Source organism: Maylandia zebra, linkage group LG15 (genome assembly GCF_041146795.1).
Source record: "Maylandia zebra isolate NMK-2024a linkage group LG15, Mzebra_GT3a, whole genome shotgun sequence".
In the NCBI taxonomy this organism is placed as follows: domain Eukaryota; kingdom Metazoa; phylum Chordata; class Actinopteri; order Cichliformes; family Cichlidae; genus Maylandia; species Maylandia zebra.
The window spans coordinates 28363706-28383642 of NC_135181.1; positions in this window are offsets into that span (position 1 = coordinate 28363706).

Below are 19937 nucleotides of genomic sequence, written 5' to 3' on the forward strand. Positions count from 1 at the left end.
CAGCGATTTATATGAAGTTGTTCAAAAGCGCTTTATTTCGCCAAGACAATGCGTTTCTCACTTTTACATGCATTTGAATGGGAAACTCGCCTGAAACAAAGTATAGGTTTTCATTATGTGAATAATTTTAAAATCTTAGCTCAAACGGCTGCAAAACCTGTTTGCCCAGCACGGGGATATTGAGTTCTATAAGATAAAGCCATAAACACGTGTTTCTGAGTCTTCTATCAAAAGTTACAGCGATTTATATGAAGTTGTACAAAAATGCTTTCTTTCGCCAAGACAATGCGTTTCTCACTGTTACATGCATTTGAATGGGAAACTCGCCTGAAACAAAGTATAGGTTTTCATTATGTGAATAATTTTAAAATCTTAGCTCAAACGGCTGCAAAACCTGTTTGCCCAGCACGGGGATATTGAGTTCTATAAGATAAAGCCATAAACACGTGTTTCTGAGTCTTCTATCAAAAGTTACAGCGATTTATATGAAGTTGTACAAAAATGCTTTCTTTCGCCAAGACAATGCGTTTCTCACTGTTACATGCATTTGAATGGGAAACTCGCCTGAAACAAAGTATAGGTTTTCATTATGTGAATAATTTTAAAATCTTAGCTCAAACGGCTGCAAAACCTGTTTGCCCAGCACGGGGATATTGAGTTCTATAAGATAAAGCCATAAACATGTTTGTCTGAGTCTTCTATCAAAAGTTACAGCGATTTATATGAAGTTGTACGAAAACGCTTTATTTCGCCAAGACAATGCGTTTCTCACTGTTACATGCATTTGAATGGGAAACTCGCCTGAAACAAAGTATAGGTTTTCATTATGTGAATAATTTTAAAATCTTAGCTCAAACGGCTGCAAAACCTGTTTGCCCAGCACGGGGATATTGAGTTCTATAAGATAAAGCGATAAACATGTTTGTCTGAGTCTTCTATCAAAAGTTACAGCGATTTATATGAAGTTGTACAAAAATGCTTTCTTTCGCCAAGACAGTGTGTTTCTCACTGTTACATGCATTTGAATGGGAAACTCGCCTGAGACAAAGTATAGGTTTTCATTATGTGAATAATTTTAAAATCTTAGCTCAAACGGCTGCAAAACCTGTTTGCCCAGCACGGGGATATTGAGTTCTATAAGATAAAGCCATAAACATGTTTGTCTGAGTCTTCTATCAAAAGTTACAGCGATTTATATGAAGTTGTACGAAAACGCTTTATTTCGCCAAGACAATGCGTTTCTCACTGTTACATGCATTTGAATGGGAAACTCGCCTGAAACAAAGTATAGGTTTTCATTATGTGAATAATTTTAAAATCTTAGCTCAAACGGCTGCAAAACCTGTTTGCCCAGCACGGGGATATTGAGTTCTATAAGATAAAGCCATAAACATGTGTTTCTGAGTCTTCTATCAAAAGTTACAGCGATTTATATGAAGTTGTTCAAAAGCGCTTTATTTCGCCAAGACAATGCGTTTCTCACTTTTACATGCATTTGAATGGGAAACTCGCCTGAGACAAAGTATAGGTTTTCATTATGTGAATAATTTTAAAATCTTAGCTCAAACGGCTGCAAAACCTGTTTGCCCAGCACGGGGATATTGAGTTCTATAAGATAAAGCCATAAACACGTGTTTCTGAGTCTTCTATCAAAAGTTACAGCGATTTATATGAAGTTGTACAAAAATGCTTTCTTTCGCCAAGACAATGCGTTTCTCACTGTTACATGCATTTGAATGGGAAACTCGCCTGAAACAAAGTATAGGTTTTCATTATGTGAATAATTTTAAAATCTTAGCTCAAACGGCTGCAAAACCTGTTTGCCCAGCACGGGGATATTGAGTTCTATAAGATAAAGCCATAAACATGTTTGTCTGAGTCTTCTATCAAAAGTTACAGCGATTTATATGAAGTTGTACGAAAACGCTTTCTTTCGCCAAGACAATGCGTTTCTCACTGTTACATGCATTTGAATGGGAAACTCGCCTGAAACAAAGTATAGGTTTTCATTATGTGAATAATTTTAAAATCTTAGCTCAAACGGCTGCAAAACCTGTTTGCCCAGCACGGGGATATTGAGTTCTATAAGATAAAGCCATAAACATGTTTGTCTGAGTCTTCTATCAAAAGTTACAGCGATTTATATGAAGTTGTACGAAAACGCTTTATTTCGCCAAGACAATGCGTTTCTCACTGTTACATGCATTTGAATGGGAAACTCGCCTGAAACAAAGTATAGGTTTTCATTATGTGAATAATTTTAAAATCTTAGCTCAAACGGCTGCAAAACCTGTTTGCCCAGCACGGGGATATTGAGTTCTATAAGATAAAGCCATAAACATGTTTGTCTGAGTCTTCTATCAAAAGTTACAGCGATTTATATGAAGTTGTACGAAAACGCTTTATTTCGCCAAGACAATGCGTTTCTCACTGTTACATGCATTTGAATGGGAAACTCGCCTGAAACAAAGTATAGGTTTTCATTATGTGAATAATTTTAAAATCTTAGCTCAAACGGCTGCAAAACCTGTTTGCCCAGCACGGGGATATTGAGTTCTATAAGATAAAGCCATAAACATGTGTTTCTGAGTCTTCTATCAAAAGTTACAGCGATTTATATGAAGTTGTTCAAAAGCGCTTTATTTCGCCAAGACAATGCGTTTCTCACTTTTACATGCATTTGAATGGGAAACTCGCCTGAAACAAAGTATAGGTTTTCATTATGTGAATAATTTTAAAATCTTAGCTCAAACGGCTGCAAAACCTGTTTGCCCAGCACGGGGATATTGAGTTCTATAAGATAAAGCCATAAACACGTGTTTCTGAGTCTTCTATCAAAAGTTACAGCGATTTATATGAAGTTGTACAAAAATGCTTTCTTTCGCCAAGACAATGCGTTTCTCACTGTTACATGCATTTGAATGGGAAACTCGCCTGAAACAAAGTATAGGTTTTCATTATGTGAATAATTTTAAAATCTTAGCTCAAACGGCTGCAAAACCTGTTTGCCCAGCACGGGGATATTGAGTTCTATAAGATAAAGCCATAAACATGTGTTTCTGAGTCTTCTATCAAAAGTTACAGCGATTTATATGAAGTTGTACAAAAATGCTTTCTTTCGCCAAGACAATGCGTTTCTCACTGTTACATGCATTTGAATGGGAAACTCGCCTGAAACAAAGTATAGGTTTTCATTATGTGAATAATTTTAAAATCTTAGCTCAAAGGGCTGCAAAACCTGTTTGCCCAGCACGGGGATATTGAGTTCTATAAGATAAAGCCATAAACATGTTTGTCTGAGTCTTCTATCAAAAGTTACAGCGATTTATATGAAGTTGTACAAAAATGCTTTCTTTCGCCAAGACAGTGTGTTTCTCACTGTTACATGCATTTGAATGGGAAAGTCGCCTGAGACAAAGTATAGGTTTTCATTATGTGAATAATTTTAAAATCTTAGCTCAAACGGCTGCAAAACCTGTTTGCCCAGCACGGGGATATTGAGTTCTATAAGATAAAGCGATAAACATGTTTGTCTGAGTCTTCTATCAAAAGTTACAGCGATTTATATGAAGTTGTACAAAAATGCTTTCTTTCGCCAAGACAGTGTGTTTCTCACTGTTACATGCATTTGAATGGGAAACTCGCCTGAGACAAAGTATAGGTTTTCATTATGTGAATAATTTTAAAATCTTAGCTCAAACGGCTGCAAAACCTGTTTGCCCAGCACGGGGATATTGAGTTCTATAAGATAAAGCCATAAACATGTTTGTCTGAGTCTTCTATCAAAAGTTACAGCGATTTATATGAAGTTGTACGAAAACGCTTTATTTCGCCAAGACAATGCGTTTCTCACTGTTACATGCATTTGAATGGGAAACTCGCCTGAAACAAAGTATAGGTTTTCATTATGTGAATAATTTTAAAATCTTAGCTCAAAGGGCTGCAAAACCTGTTTGCCCAGCACGGGGATATTGAGTTCTATAAGATAAAGCCATAAACATGTTTGTCTGAGTCTTCTATCAAAAGTTACAGCGATTTATATGAAGTTGTACAAAAATGCTTTCTTTCGCCAAGACAGTGTGTTTCTCACTGTTACATGCATTTGAATGGGAAACTCGCCTGAGACAAAGTATAGGTTTTCATTATGTGAATAATTTTAAAATCTTAGCTCAAACGGCTGCAAAACCTGTTTGCCCAGCACGGGGATATTGAGTTCTATAAGATAAAGCCATAAACATGTTTGTCTGAGTCTTCTATCAAAAGTTACAGCGATTTATATGAAGTTGTACGAAAACGCTTTATTTCGCCAAGACAATGCGTTTCTCACTGTTACATGCATTTGAATGGGAAACTCGCCTGAAACAAAGTATAGGTTTTCATTATGTGAATAATTTTAAAATCTTAGCTCAAACGGCTGCAAAACCTGTTTGCCCAGCACGGGGATATTGAGTTCTATAAGATAAAGCCATAAACACGTGTTTCTGAGTCTTCTATCAAAAGTTACAGCGATTTATATGAAGTTGTACAAAAATGCTTTCTTTCGCCAAGACAATGCGTTTCTCACTGTTACATGCATTTGAATGGGAAACTCGCCTGAAACAAAGTATAGGTTTTCATTATGTGAATAATTTTAAAATCTTAGCTCAAACGGCTGCAAAACCTGTTTGCCCAGCACGGGGATATTGAGTTCTATAAGATAAAGCGATAAACATGTTTGTCTGAGTCTTCTATCAAAAGTTACAGCGATTTATATGAAGTTGTACAAAAATGCTTTCTTTCGCCAAGACAGTGTGTTTCTCACTGTTACATGCATTTGAATGGGAAACTCGCCTGAGACAAAGTATAGGTTTTCATTATGTGAATAATTTTAAAATCTTAGCTCAAACGGCTGCAAAACCTGTTTGCCCAGCACGGGGATATTGAGTTCTATAAGATAAAGCCATAAACATGTTTGTCTGAGTCTTCTATCAAAAGTTACAGCGATTTATATGAAGTTGTACGAAAACGCTTTATTTCGCCAAGACAATGCGTTTCTCACTGTTACATGCATTTGAATGGGAAACTCGCCTGAAACAAAGTATAGGTTTTCATTATGTGAATAATTTTAAAATCTTAGCTCAAACGGCTGCAAAACCTGTTTGCCCAGCACGGGGATATTGAGTTCTATAAGATAAAGCCATAAACATGTTTGTCTGAGTCTTCTATCAAAAGTTACAGCGATTTATATGAAGTTGTACGAAAACGCTTTATTTCGCCAAGACAATGCGTTTCTCACTGTTACATGCATTTGAATGGGAAACTCGCCTGAAACAAAGTATAGGTTTTCATTATGTGAATAATTTTAAAATCTTAGCTCAAACGGCTGCAAAACCTGTTTGCCCAGCACGGGGATATTGAGTTCTATAAGATAAAGCCATAAACATGTTTGTCTGAGTCTTCTATCAAAAGTTACAGCGATTTATATGAAGTTGTACAAAAATGCTTTCTTTCGCCAAGACAGTGCGTTTCTCACTGTTACATGCATTTGAATGGGAAACTCGCCTGAGACAAAGTATAGGTTTTCATTATGTGAATAATTTTAAAATCTTAGCTCAAACGGCTGCAAAACCTGTTTGCCCAGCACGGGGATATTGAGTTCTATAAGATAAAGCCATAAACATGTGTTTCTGAGTCTTCTATCAAAAGTTACAGCGATTTATATGAAGTTGTTCAAAAGCGCTTTATTTCGCCAAGACAATGCGTTTCTCACTTTTACATGCATTTGAATGGGAAACTCGCCTGAAACAAAGTATAGGTTTTCATTATGTGAATAATTTTAAAATCTTAGCTCAAACGGCTGCAAAACCTGTTTGCCCAGCACGGGGATATTGAGTTCTATAAGATAAAGCCATAAACATGTTTGTCTGAGTCTTCTATCAAAAGTTACAGCGATTTATATGAAGTTGTACAAAAATGCTTTCTTTCGCCAAGACAGTGCGTTTCTCACTGTTACATGCATTTGAATGGGAAACTCGCCTGAGACAAAGTATAGGTTTTCATTATGTGAATAATTTTAAAATCTTAGCTCAAACGGCTGCAAAACCTGTTTGCCCAGCACGGGGATATTGAGTTCTATAAGATAAAGCCATAAACATGTGTTTCTGAGTCTTCTATCAAAAGTTACAGCGATTTATATGAAGTTGTTCAAAAGCGCTTTATTTCGCCAAGACAATGCGTTTCTCACTTTTACATGCATTTGAATGGGAAACTCGCCTGAAACAAAGTATAGGTTTTCATTATGTGAATAATTTTAAAATCTTAGCTCAAACGGCTGCAAAACCTGTTTGCCCAGCACGGGGATATTGAGTTCTATAAGATAAAGCCATAAACATGTTTGTCTGAGTCTTCTATCAAAAGTTACAGCGATTTATATGAAGTTGTTCAAAAGCGCTTTATTTCGCCAAGACAATGCGTTTCTCACTTTTACATGCATTTGAATGGGAAACTCGCCTGAAACAAAGTATAGGTTTTCATTATGTGAATAATTTTAAAATCTTAGCTCAAACGGCTGCAAAACCTGTTTGCCCAGCACGGGGATATTGAGTTCTATAAGATAAAGCCATAAACATGTGTTTCTGAGTCTTCTATCAAAAGTTACAGCGATTTATATGAAGTTGTACAAAAATGCTTTCTTTCGCCAAGACAATGCGTTTCTCACTGTTACATGCATTTGAATGGGAAACTCGCCTGAAACAAAGTATATGTTTTCATTATGTGAATAATTTTAAAATCTTAGCTCAAACGGCTGCAAAACCTGTTTGCCCAGCACGGGGATATTGAGTTCTATAAGATAAAGCCATAAACATGTGTTTCTGAGTCTTCTATCAAAAGTTACAGCGATTTATATGAAGTTGTTCAAAAGCGCTTTATTTCGCCAAGACAATGCGTTTCTCACTTTTACATGCATTTGAATGGGAAACTCGCCTGAAACAAAGTATAGGTTTTCATTATGTGAATAATTTTAAAATCTTAGCTCAAACGGCTGCAAAACCTGTTTGCCCAGCACGGGGATATTGAGTTCTATAAGATAAAGCCATAAACACGTGTTTCTGAGTCTTCTATCAAAAGTTACAGCGATTTATATGAAGTTGTACAAAAATGCTTTCTTTCGCCAAGACAATGCGTTTCTCACTGTTACATGCATTTGAATGGGAAACTCGCCTGAAACAAAGTATAGGTTTTCATTATGTGAATAATTTTAAAATCTTAGCTCAAACGGCTGCAAAACCTGTTTGCCCAGCACGGGGATATTGAGTTCTATAAGATAAAGCCATAAACATGTTTGTCTGAGTCTTCTATCAAAAGTTACAGCGATTTATATGAAGTTGTACGAAAACGCTTTATTTCGCCAAGACAATGCGTTTCTCACTGTTACATGCATTTGAATGGGAAACTCGCCTGAAACAAAGTATAGGTTTTCATTATGTGAATAATTTTAAAATCTTAGCTCAAACGGCTGCAAAACCTGTTTGCCCAGCACGGGGATATTGAGTTCTATAAGATAAAGCCATAAACATGTGTTTCTGAGTCTTCTATCAAAAGTTACAGCGATTTATATGAAGTTGTTCAAAAGCGCTTTATTTCGCCAAGACAATGCGTTTCTCACTTTTACATGCATTTGAATGGGAAACTCGCCTGAAACAAAGTATAGGTTTTCATTATGTGAATAATTTTAAAATCTTAGCTCAAACGGCTGCAAAACCTGTTTGCCCAGCACGGGGATATTGAGTTCTATAAGATAAAGCCATAAACACGTGTTTCTGAGTCTTCTATCAAAAGTTACAGCGATTTATATGAAGTTGTACAAAAATGCTTTCTTTCGCCAAGACAATGCGTTTCTCACTGTTACATGCATTTGAATGGGAAACTCGCCTGAAACAAAGTATAGGTTTTCATTATGTGAATAATTTTAAAATCTTAGCTCAAACGGCTGCAAAACCTGTTTGCCCAGCACGGGGATATTGAGTTCTATAAGATAAAGCCATAAACATGTTTGTCTGAGTCTTCTATCAAAAGTTACAGCGATTTATATGAAGTTGTACGAAAACGCTTTATTTCGCCAAGACAATGCGTTTCTCACTGTTACATGCATTTGAATGGGAAACTCGCCTGAAACAAAGTATAGGTTTTCATTATGTGAATAATTTTAAAATCTTAGCTCAAACGGCTGCAAAACCTGTTTGCCCAGCACGGGGATATTGAGTTCTATAAGATAAAGCCATAAACATGTGTTTCTGAGTCTTCTATCAAAAGTTACAGCGATTTATATGAAGTTGTTCAAAAGCGCTTTATTTCGCCAAGACAATGCGTTTCTCACTTTTACATGCATTTGAATGGGAAACTCGCCTGAAACAAAGTATAGGTTTTCATTATGTGAATAATTTTAAAATCTTAGCTCAAACGGCTGCAAAACCTGTTTGCCCAGCACGGGGATATTGAGTTCTATAAGATAAAGCCATAAACACGTGTTTCTGAGTCTTCTATCAAAAGTTACAGCGATTTATATGAAGTTGTACAAAAATGCTTTCTTTCGCCAAGACAATGCGTTTCTCACTGTTACATGCATTTGAATGGGAAACTCGCCTGAAACAAAGTATAGGTTTTCATTATGTGAATAATTTTAAAATCTTAGCTCAAACGGCTGCAAAACCTGTTTGCCCAGCACGGGGATATTGAGTTCTATAAGATAAAGCCATAAACATGTGTTTCTGAGTCTTCTATCAAAAGTTACAGCGATTTATATGAAGTTGTACAAAAATGCTTTCTTTCGCCAAGACAATGCGTTTCTCACTGTTACATGCATTTGAATGGGAAACTCGCCTGAAACAAAGTATAGGTTTTCATTATGTGAATAATTTTAAAATCTTAGCTCAAAGGGCTGCAAAACCTGTTTGCCCAGCACGGGGATATTGAGTTCTATAAGATAAAGCCATAAACATGTTTGTCTGAGTCTTCTATCAAAAGTTACAGCGATTTATATGAAGTTGTACAAAAATGCTTTCTTTCGCCAAGACAGTGTGTTTCTCACTGTTACATGCATTTGAATGGGAAAGTCGCCCGAGACAAAGTATAGGTTTTCATTATGTGAATAATTTTAAAATCTTAGCTCAAACGGCTGCAAAACCTGTTTGCCCAGCACGGGGATATTGAGTTCTATAAGATAAAGCGATAAACATGTTTGTCTGAGTCTTCTATCAAAAGTTACAGCGATTTATATGAAGTTGTACAAAAATGCTTTCTTTCGCCAAGACAGTGTGTTTCTCACTGTTACATGCATTTGAATGGGAAACTCGCCTGAGACAAAGTATAGGTTTTCATTATGTGAATAATTTTAAAATCTTAGCTCAAACGGCTGCAAAACCTGTTTGCCCAGCACGGGGATATTGAGTTCTATAAGATAAAGCCATAAACATGTTTGTCTGAGTCTTCTATCAAAAGTTACAGCGATTTATATGAAGTTGTACGAAAACGCTTTATTTCGCCAAGACAATGCGTTTCTCACTGTTACATGCATTTGAATGGGAAACTCGCCTGAAACAAAGTATAGGTTTTCATTATGTGAATAATTTTAAAATCTTAGCTCAAACGGCTGCAAAACCTGTTTGCCCAGCACGGGGATATTGAGTTCTATAAGATAAAGCCATAAACATGTGTTTCTGAGTCTTCTATCAAAAGTTACAGCGATTTATATGAAGTTGTTCAAAAGCGCTTTATTTCGCCAAGACAATGCGTTTCTCACTTTTACATGCATTTGAATGGGAAACTCGCCTGAAACAAAGTATAGGTTTTCATTATGTGAATAATTTTAAAATCTTAGCTCAAACGGCTGCAAAACCTGTTTGCCCAGCACGGGGATATTGAGTTCTATAAGATAAAGCCATAAACACGTGTTTCTGAGTCTTCTATCAAAAGTTACAGCGATTTATATGAAGTTGTACAAAAATGCTTTCTTTCGCCAAGACAATGCGTTTCTCACTGTTACATGCATTTGAATGGGAAACTCGCCTGAAACAAAGTATAGGTTTTCATTATGTGAATAATTTTAAAATCTTAGCTCAAACGGCTGCAAAACCTGTTTGCCCAGCACGGGGATATTGAGTTCTATAAGATAAAGCCATAAACATGTGTTTCTGAGTCTTCTATCAAAAGTTACAGCGATTTATATGAAGTTGTACAAAAATGCTTTCTTTCGCCAAGACAATGCGTTTCTCACTGTTACATGCATTTGAATGGGAAACTCGCCTGAAACAAAGTATAGGTTTTCATTATGTGAATAATTTTAAAATCTTAGCTCAAACGGCTGCAAAACCTGTTTGCCCAGCACGGGGATATTGAGTTCTATAAGATAAAGCCATAAACATGTTTGTCTGAGTCTTCTATCAAAAGTTACAGCGATTTATATGAAGTTGTACGAAAACGCTTTATTTCGCCAAGACAATGCGTTTCTCACTGTTACATGCATTTGAATGGGAAACTCGCCTGAAACAAAGTATAGGTTTTCATTATGTGAATAATTTTAAAATCTTAGCTCAAACGGCTGCAAAACCTGTTTGCCCAGCACGGGGATATTGAGTTCTATAAGATAAAGCCATAAACATGTGTTTCTGAGTCTTCTATCAAAAGTTACAGCGATTTATATGAAGTTGTTCAAAAGCGCTTTATTTCGCCAAGACAATGCGTTTCTCACTTTTACATGCATTTGAATGGGAAACTCGCCTGAAACAAAGTATAGGTTTTCATTATGTGAATAATTTTAAAATCTTAGCTCAAACGGCTGCAAAACCTGTTTGCCCAGCACGGGGATATTGAGTTCTATAAGATAAAGCCATAAACATGTGTTTCTGAGTCTTCTATCAAAAGTTACAGCGATTTATATGAAGTTGTTCAAAAGCGCTTTATTTCGCCAAGACAATGCGTTTCTCACTGTTACATGCATTTGAATGGGAAACTCGCCTGAAACAAAGTATAGGTTTTCATTATGTGAATAATTTTAAAATCTTAGCTCAAACGGCTGCAAAACCTGTTTGCCCAGCACGGGGATATTGAGTTCTATAAGATAAAGCCATAAACATGTGTTTCTGAGTCTTCTATCAAAAGTTACAGCGATTTATATGAAGTTGTTCAAAAGCGCTTTATTTCGCCAAGACAATGCGTTTCTCACTTTTACATGCATTTGAATGGGAAACTCGCCTGAAACAAAGTATAGGTTTTCATTATGTGAATAATTTTAAAATCTTAGCTCAAACGGCTGCAAAACCTGTTTGCCCAGCACGGGGATATTGAGTTCTATAAGATAAAGCCATAAACATGTTTGTCTGAGTCTTCTATCAAAAGTTACAGCGATTTATATGAAGTTGTACGAAAACGCTTTATTTCGCCAAGACAATGCGTTTCTCACTGTTACATGCATTTGAATGGGAAACTCGCCTGAAACAAAGTATAGGTTTTCATTATGTGAATAATTTTAAAATCTTAGCTCAAACGGCTGCAAAACCTGTTTGCCCAGCACGGGGATATTGAGTTCTATAAGATAAAGCCATAAACATGTGTTTCTGAGTCTTCTATCAAAAGTTACAGCGATTTATATGAAGTTGTTCAAAAGCGCTTTATTTCGCCAAGACAATGCGTTTCTCACTTTTACATGCATTTGAATGGGAAACTCGCCTGAAACAAAGTATAGGTTTTCATTATGTGAATAATTTTAAAATCTTAGCTCAAACGGCTGCAAAACCTGTTTGCCCAGCACGGGGATATTGAGTTCTATAAGATAAAGCCATAAACACGTGTTTCTGAGTCTTCTATCAAAAGTTACAGCGATTTATATGAAGTTGTACAAAAATGCTTTCTTTCGCCAAGACAATGCGTTTCTCACTGTTACATGCATTTGAATGGGAAACTCGCCTGAAACAAAGTATAGGTTTTCATTATGTGAATAATTTTAAAATCTTAGCTCAAACGGCTGCAAAACCTGTTTGCCCAGCACGGGGATATTGAGTTCTATAAGATAAAGCCATAAACATGTGTTTCTGAGTCTTCTATCAAAAGTTACAGCGATTTATATGAAGTTGTACAAAAATGCTTTCTTTCGCCAAGACAATGCGTTTCTCACTGTTACATGCATTTGAATGGGAAACTCGCCTGAAACAAAGTATAGGTTTTCATTATGTGAATAATTTTAAAATCTTAGCTCAAAGGGCTGCAAAACCTGTTTGCCCAGCACGGGGATATTGAGTTCTATAAGATAAAGCCATAAACATGTTTGTCTGAGTCTTCTATCAAAAGTTACAGCGATTTATATGAAGTTGTACAAAAATGCTTTCTTTCGCCAAGACAGTGTGTTTCTCACTGTTACATGCATTTGAATGGGAAAGTCGCCCGAGACAAAGTATAGGTTTTCATTATGTGAATAATTTTAAAATCTTAGCTCAAACGGCTGCAAAACCTGTTTGCCCAGCACGGGGATATTGAGTTCTATAAGATAAAGCGATAAACATGTTTGTCTGAGTCTTCTATCAAAAGTTACAGCGATTTATATGAAGTTGTACAAAAATGCTTTCTTTCGCCAAGACAGTGTGTTTCTCACTGTTACATGCATTTGAATGGGAAACTCGCCTGAGACAAAGTATAGGTTTTCATTATGTGAATAATTTTAAAATCTTAGCTCAAACGGCTGCAAAACCTGTTTGCCCAGCACGGGGATATTGAGTTCTATAAGATAAAGCCATAAACATGTTTGTCTGAGTCTTCTATCAAAAGTTACAGCGATTTATATGAAGTTGTACGAAAACGCTTTATTTCGCCAAGACAATGCGTTTCTCACTGTTACATGCATTTGAATGGGAAACTCGCCTGAAACAAAGTATAGGTTTTCATTATGTGAATAATTTTAAAATCTTAGCTCAAACGGCTGCAAAACCTGTTTGCCCAGCACGGGGATATTGAGTTCTATAAGATAAAGCCATAAACATGTGTTTCTGAGTCTTCTATCAAAAGTTACAGCGATTTATATGAAGTTGTTCAAAAGCGCTTTATTTCGCCAAGACAATGCGTTTCTCACTTTTACATGCATTTGAATGGGAAACTCGCCTGAAACAAAGTATAGGTTTTCATTATGTGAATAATTTTAAAATCTTAGCTCAAACGGCTGCAAAACCTGTTTGCCCAGCACGGGGATATTGAGTTCTATAAGATAAAGCCATAAACACGTGTTTCTGAGTCTTCTATCAAAAGTTACAGCGATTTATATGAAGTTGTACAAAAATGCTTTCTTTCGCCAAGACAATGCGTTTCTCACTGTTACATGCATTTGAATGGGAAACTCGCCTGAAACAAAGTATAGGTTTTCATTATGTGAATAATTTTAAAATCTTAGCTCAAACGGCTGCAAAACCTGTTTGCCCAGCACGGGGATATTGAGTTCTATAAGATAAAGCCATAAACATGTGTTTCTGAGTCTTCTATCAAAAGTTACAGCGATTTATATGAAGTTGTACAAAAATGCTTTCTTTCGCCAAGACAATGCGTTTCTCACTGTTACATGCATTTGAATGGGAAACTCGCCTGAAACAAAGTATAGGTTTTCATTATGTGAATAATTTTAAAATCTTAGCTCAAACGGCTGCAAAACCTGTTTGCCCAGCACGGGGATATTGAGTTCTATAAGATAAAGCCATAAACATGTTTGTCTGAGTCTTCTATCAAAAGTTACAGCGATTTATATGAAGTTGTACGAAAACGCTTTATTTCGCCAAGACAATGCGTTTCTCACTGTTACATGCATTTGAATGGGAAACTCGCCTGAAACAAAGTATAGGTTTTCATTATGTGAATAATTTTAAAATCTTAGCTCAAACGGCTGCAAAACCTGTTTGCCCAGCACGGGGATATTGAGTTCTATAAGATAAAGCCATAAACATGTGTTTCTGAGTCTTCTATCAAAAGTTACAGCGATTTATATGAAGTTGTTCAAAAGCGCTTTATTTCGCCAAGACAATGCGTTTCTCACTTTTACATGCATTTGAATGGGAAACTCGCCTGAAACAAAGTATAGGTTTTCATTATGTGAATAATTTTAAAATCTTAGCTCAAACGGCTGCAAAACCTGTTTGCCCAGCACGGGGATATTGAGTTCTATAAGATAAAGCCATAAACACGTGTTTCTGAGTCTTCTATCAAAAGTTACAGCGATTTATATGAAGTTGTACAAAAATGCTTTCTTTCGCCAAGACAATGCGTTTCTCACTGTTACATGCATTTGAATGGGAAACTCGCCTGAAACAAAGTATAGGTTTTCATTATGTGAATAATTTTAAAATCTTAGCTCAAACGGCTGCAAAACCTGTTTGCCCAGCACGGGGATATTGAGTTCTATAAGATAAAGCCATAAACATGTGTTTCTGAGTCTTCTATCAAAAGTTACAGCGATTTATATGAAGTTGTACAAAAATGCTTTCTTTCGCCAAGACAATGCGTTTCTCACTGTTACATGCATTTGAATGGGAAACTCGCCTGAAACAAAGTATAGGTTTTCATTATGTGAATAATTTTAAAATCTTAGCTCAAACGGCTGCAAAACCTGTTTGCCCAGCACGGGGATATTGAGTTCTATAAGATAAAGCCATAAACATGTTTGTCTGAGTCTTCTATCAAAAGTTACAGCGATTTATATGAAGTTGTACAAAAATGCTTTCTTTCGCCAAGACAGTGTGTTTCTCACTGTTACATGCATTTGAATGGGAAAGTCGCCCGAGACAAAGTATAGGTTTTCATTATGTGAATAATTTTAAAATCTTAGCTCAAACGGCTGCAAAACCTGTTTGCCCAGCACGGGGATATTGAGTTCTATAAGATAAAGCGATAAACATGTTTGTCTGAGTCTTCTATCAAAAGTTACAGCGATTTATATGAAGTTGTACAAAAATGCTTTCTTTCGCCAAGACAGTGTGTTTCTCACTGTTACATGCATTTGAATGGGAAACTCGCCTGAGACAAAGTATAGGTTTTCATTATGTGAATAATTTTAAAATCTTAGCTCAAACGGCTGCAAAACCTGTTTGCCCAGCACGGGGATATTGAGTTCTATAAGATAAAGCCATAAACATGTTTGTCTGAGTCTTCTATCAAAAGTTACAGCGATTTATATGAAGTTGTACGAAAACGCTTTATTTCGCCAAGACAATGCGTTTCTCACTGTTACATGCATTTGAATGGGAAACTCGCCTGAAACAAAGTATAGGTTTTCATTATGTGAATAATTTTAAAATCTTAGCTCAAACGGCTGCAAAACCTGTTTGCCCAGCACGGGGATATTGAGTTCTATAAGATAAAGCCATAAACATGTTTGTCTGAGTCTTCTATCAAAAGTTACAGCGATTTATATGAAGTTGTACAAAAACGCTTTATTTCGCCAAGACAATGCGTTTCTCACTGTTACATGCATTTGAATGGGAAACTCGCCTGAAACAAAGTATAGGTTTTCATTATGTGAATAATTTTAAAATCTTAGCTCAAACGGCTGCAAAACCTGTTTGCCCAGCACGGGGATATTGAGTTCTATAAGATAAAGCCATAAACATGTTTGTCTGAGTCTTCTATCAAAAGTTACAGCGATTTATATGAAGTTGTACAAAAATGCTTTCTTTCGCCAAGACAATGCGTTTCTCACTGTTACATGCATTTGAATGGGAAACTCGCCTGAAACAAAGTATAGGTTTTCATTATGTGAATAATTTTAAAATCTTAGCTCAAACGGCTGCAAAACCTGTTTGCCCAGCACGGGGATATTGAGTTCTATAAGATAAAGCCATAAACATGTGTTTCTGAGTCTTCTATCAAAAGTTACAGCGATTTATATGAAGTTGTTCAAAAGCGCTTTATTTCGCCAAGACAATGCGTTTCTCACTGTTACATGCATTTGAATGGGAAACTCGCCTGAAACAAAGTATAGGTTTTCATTATGTGAATAATTTTAAAATCTTAGCTCAAACGGCTGCAAAACCTGTTTGCCCAGCACGGGGATATTGAGTTCTATAAGATAAAGCCATAAACATGTTTGTCTGAGTCTTCTATCAAAAGTTACAGCGATTTATATGAAGTTGTACGAAAACGCTTTATTTCGCCAAGACAATGCGTTTCTCACTGTTACATGCATTTGAATGGGAAACTCGCCTGAAACAAAGTATAGGTTTTCATTATGTGAATAATTTTAAAATCTTAGCTCAAACGGCTGCAAAACCTGTTTGCCCAGCACGGGGATATTGAGTTCTATAAGATAAAGCCATAAACACGTGTTTCTGAGTCTTCTATCAAAAGTTACAGCGATTTATATGAAGTTGTACAAAAATGCTTTCTTTCGCCAAGACAATGCGTTTCTCACTGTTACATGCATTTGAATGGGAAACTCGCCTGAAACAAAGTATAGGTTTTCATTATGTGAATAATTTTAAAATCTTAGCTCAAACGGCTGCAAAACCTGTTTGCCCAGCACGGGGATATTGAGTTCTATAAGATAAAGCCATAAACATGTGTTTCTGAGTCTTCTATCAAAAGTTACAGCGATTTATATGAAGTTGTTCAAAAGCGCTTTATTTCGCCAAGACAATGCGTTTCTCACTTTTACATGCATTTGAATGGGAAACTCGCCTGAAACAAAGTATAGGTTTTCATTATGTGAATAATTTTAAAATCTTAGCTCAAACGGCTGCAAAACCTGTTTGCCCAGCACGGGGATATTGAGTTCTATAAGATAAAGCCATAAACACGTGTTTCTGAGTCTTCTATCAAAAGTTACAGCGATTTATATGAAGTTGTACAAAAATGCTTTCTTTCGCCAAGACAATGCGTTTCTCACTGTTACATGCATTTGAATGGGAAACTCGCCTGAAACAAAGTATAGGTTTTCATTATGTGAATAATTTTAAAATCTTAGCTCAAACGGCTGCAAAACCTGTTTGCCCAGCACGGGGATATTGAGTTCTATAAGATAAAGCCATAAACATGTGTTTCTGAGTCTTCTATCAAAAGTTACAGCGATTTATATGAAGTTGTACAAAAATGCTTTCTTTCGCCAAGACAATGCGTTTCTCACTGTTACATGCATTTGAATGGGAAACTCGCCTGAAACAAAGTATAGGTTTTCATTATGTGAATAATTTTAAAATCTTAGCTCAAACGGCTGCAAAACCTGTTTGCCCAGCACGGGGATATTGAGTTCTATAAGATAAAGCCATAAACATGTTTGTCTGAGTCTTCTATCAAAAGTTACAGCGATTTATATGAAGTTGTACAAAAATGCTTTCTTTCGCCAAGACAGTGTGTTTCTCACTGTTACATGCATTTGAATGGGAAAGTCGCCCGAGACAAAGTATAGGTTTTCATTATGTGAATAATTTTAAAATCTTAGCTCAAACGGCTGCAAAACCTGTTTGCCCAGCACGGGGATATTGAGTTCTATAAGATAAAGCGATAAACATGTTTGTCTGAGTCTTCTATCAAAAGTTACAGCGATTTATATGAAGTTGTACAAAAATGCTTTCTTTCGCCAAGACAGTGTGTTTCTCACTGTTACATGCATTTGAATGGGAAACTCGCCTGAAACAAAGTATAGGTTTTCATTATGTGAATAATTTTAAAATCTTAGCTCAAACGGCTGCAAAACCTGTTTGCCCAGCACGGGGATATTGAGTTCTATAAGATAAAGCCATAAACATGTTTGTCTGAGTCTTCTATCAAAAGTTACAGCGATTTATATGAAGTTGTACGAAAACGCTTTATTTCGCCAAGACAATGCGTTTCTCACTGTTACATGCATTTGAATGGGAAACTCGCCTGAAACAAAGTATAGGTTTTCATTATGTGAATAATTTTAAAATCTTAGCTCAAACGGCTGCAAAACCTGTTTGCCCAGCACGGGGATATTGAGTTCTATAAGATAAAGCCATAAACATGTTTGTCTGAGTCTTCTATCAAAAGTTACAGCGATTTATATGAAGTTGTACGAAAACGCTTTATTTCGCCAAGACAATGCGTTTCTCACTGTTACATGCATTTGAATGGGAAACTCGCCTGAAACAAAGTATAGGTTTTCATTATGTGAATAATTTTAAAATCTTAGCTCAAACGGCTGCAAAACCTGTTTGCCCAGCACGGGGATATTGAGTTCTATAAGATAAAGCCATAAACATGTGTTTCTGAGTCTTCTATCAAAAGTTACAGCGATTTATATGAAGTTGTTCAAAAGCGCTTTATTTCGCCAAGACAATGCGTTTCTCACTTTTACATGCATTTGAATGGGAAACTCGCCTGAAACAAAGTATAGGTTTTCATTATGTGAATAATTTTAAAATCTTAGCTCAAACGGCTGCAAAACCTGTTTGCCCAGCACGGGGATATTGAGTTCTATAAGATAAAGCCATAAACACGTGTTTCTGAGTCTTCTATCAAAAGTTACAGCGATTTATATGAAGTTGTACAAAAATGCTTTCTTTCGCCAAGACAATGCGTTTCTCACTGTTACATGCATTTGAATGGGAAACTCGCCTGAAACAAAGTATAGGTTTTCATTATGTGAATAATTTTAAAATCTTAGCTCAAACGGCTGCAAAACCTGTTTGCCCAGCACGGGGATATTGAGTTCTATAAGATAAAGCCATAAACATGTTTGTCTGAGTCTTCTATCAAAAGTTACAGCGATTTATATGAAGTTGTACAAAAATGCTTTCTTTCGCCAAGACAGTGTGTTTCTCACTGTTACATGCATTTGAATGGGAAACTCGCCTGAAACAAAGTATAGGTTTTCATTATGTGAATAATTTTAAAATCTTAGCTCAAACGGCTGCAAAACCTGTTTGCCCAGCACGGGGATATTGAGTTCTATAAGATAAAGCGATAAACATGTTTGTCTGAGTCTTCTATCAAAAGTTACAGCGATTTATATGAAGTTGTACAAAAATGCTTTCTTTCGCCAAGACAGTGTGTTTCTCACTGTTACATGCATTTGAATGGGAAACTCGCCTGAAACAAAGTATAGGTTTTCATTATGTGAATAATTTTAAAATCTTAGCTCAAACGGCTGCAAAACCTGTTTGCCCAGCACGGGGATATTGAGTTCTATAAGATAAAGCCATAAACATGTTTGTCTGAGTCTTCTATCAAAAGTTACAGCGATTTATATGAAGTTGTACGAAAACGCTTTATTTCGCCAAGACAATGCGTTTCTCACTGTTACATGCATTTGAATGGGAAACTCGCCTGAAACAAAGTATAGGTTTTCATTATGTGAATAATTTTAAAATCTTAGCTCAAACGGCTGCAAAACCTGTTTGCCCAGCACGGGGATATTGAGTTCTATAAGATAAAGCCATAAACATGTTTGTCTGAGTCTTCTATCAAAAGTTACAGCGATTTATATGAAGTTGTACGAAAACGCTTTATTTCGCCAAGACAATGCGTTTCTCACTGTTACATGCATTTGAATGGGAAACTCGCCTGAAACAAAGTATAGGTTTTCATTATGTGAATAATTTTAAAATCTTAGCTCAAACGGCTGCAAAACCTGTTTGCCCAGCACGGGGATATTGAGTTCTATAAGATAAAGCCATAAACATGTGTTTCTGAGTCTTCTATCAAAAGTTACAGCGATTTATATGAAGTTGTTCAAAAGCGCTTTATTTCGCCAAGACAATGCGTTTCTCACTTTTACATGCATTTGAATGGGAAACTCGCCTGAAACAAAGTATAGGTTTTCATTATGTGAATAATTTTAAAATCTTAGCTCAAACGGCTGCAAAACCTGTTTGCCCAGCACGGGGATATTGAGTTCTATAAGATAAAGCCATAAACACGTGTTTCTGAGTCTTCTATCAAAAGTTACAGCGATTTATATGAAGTTGTACAAAAAT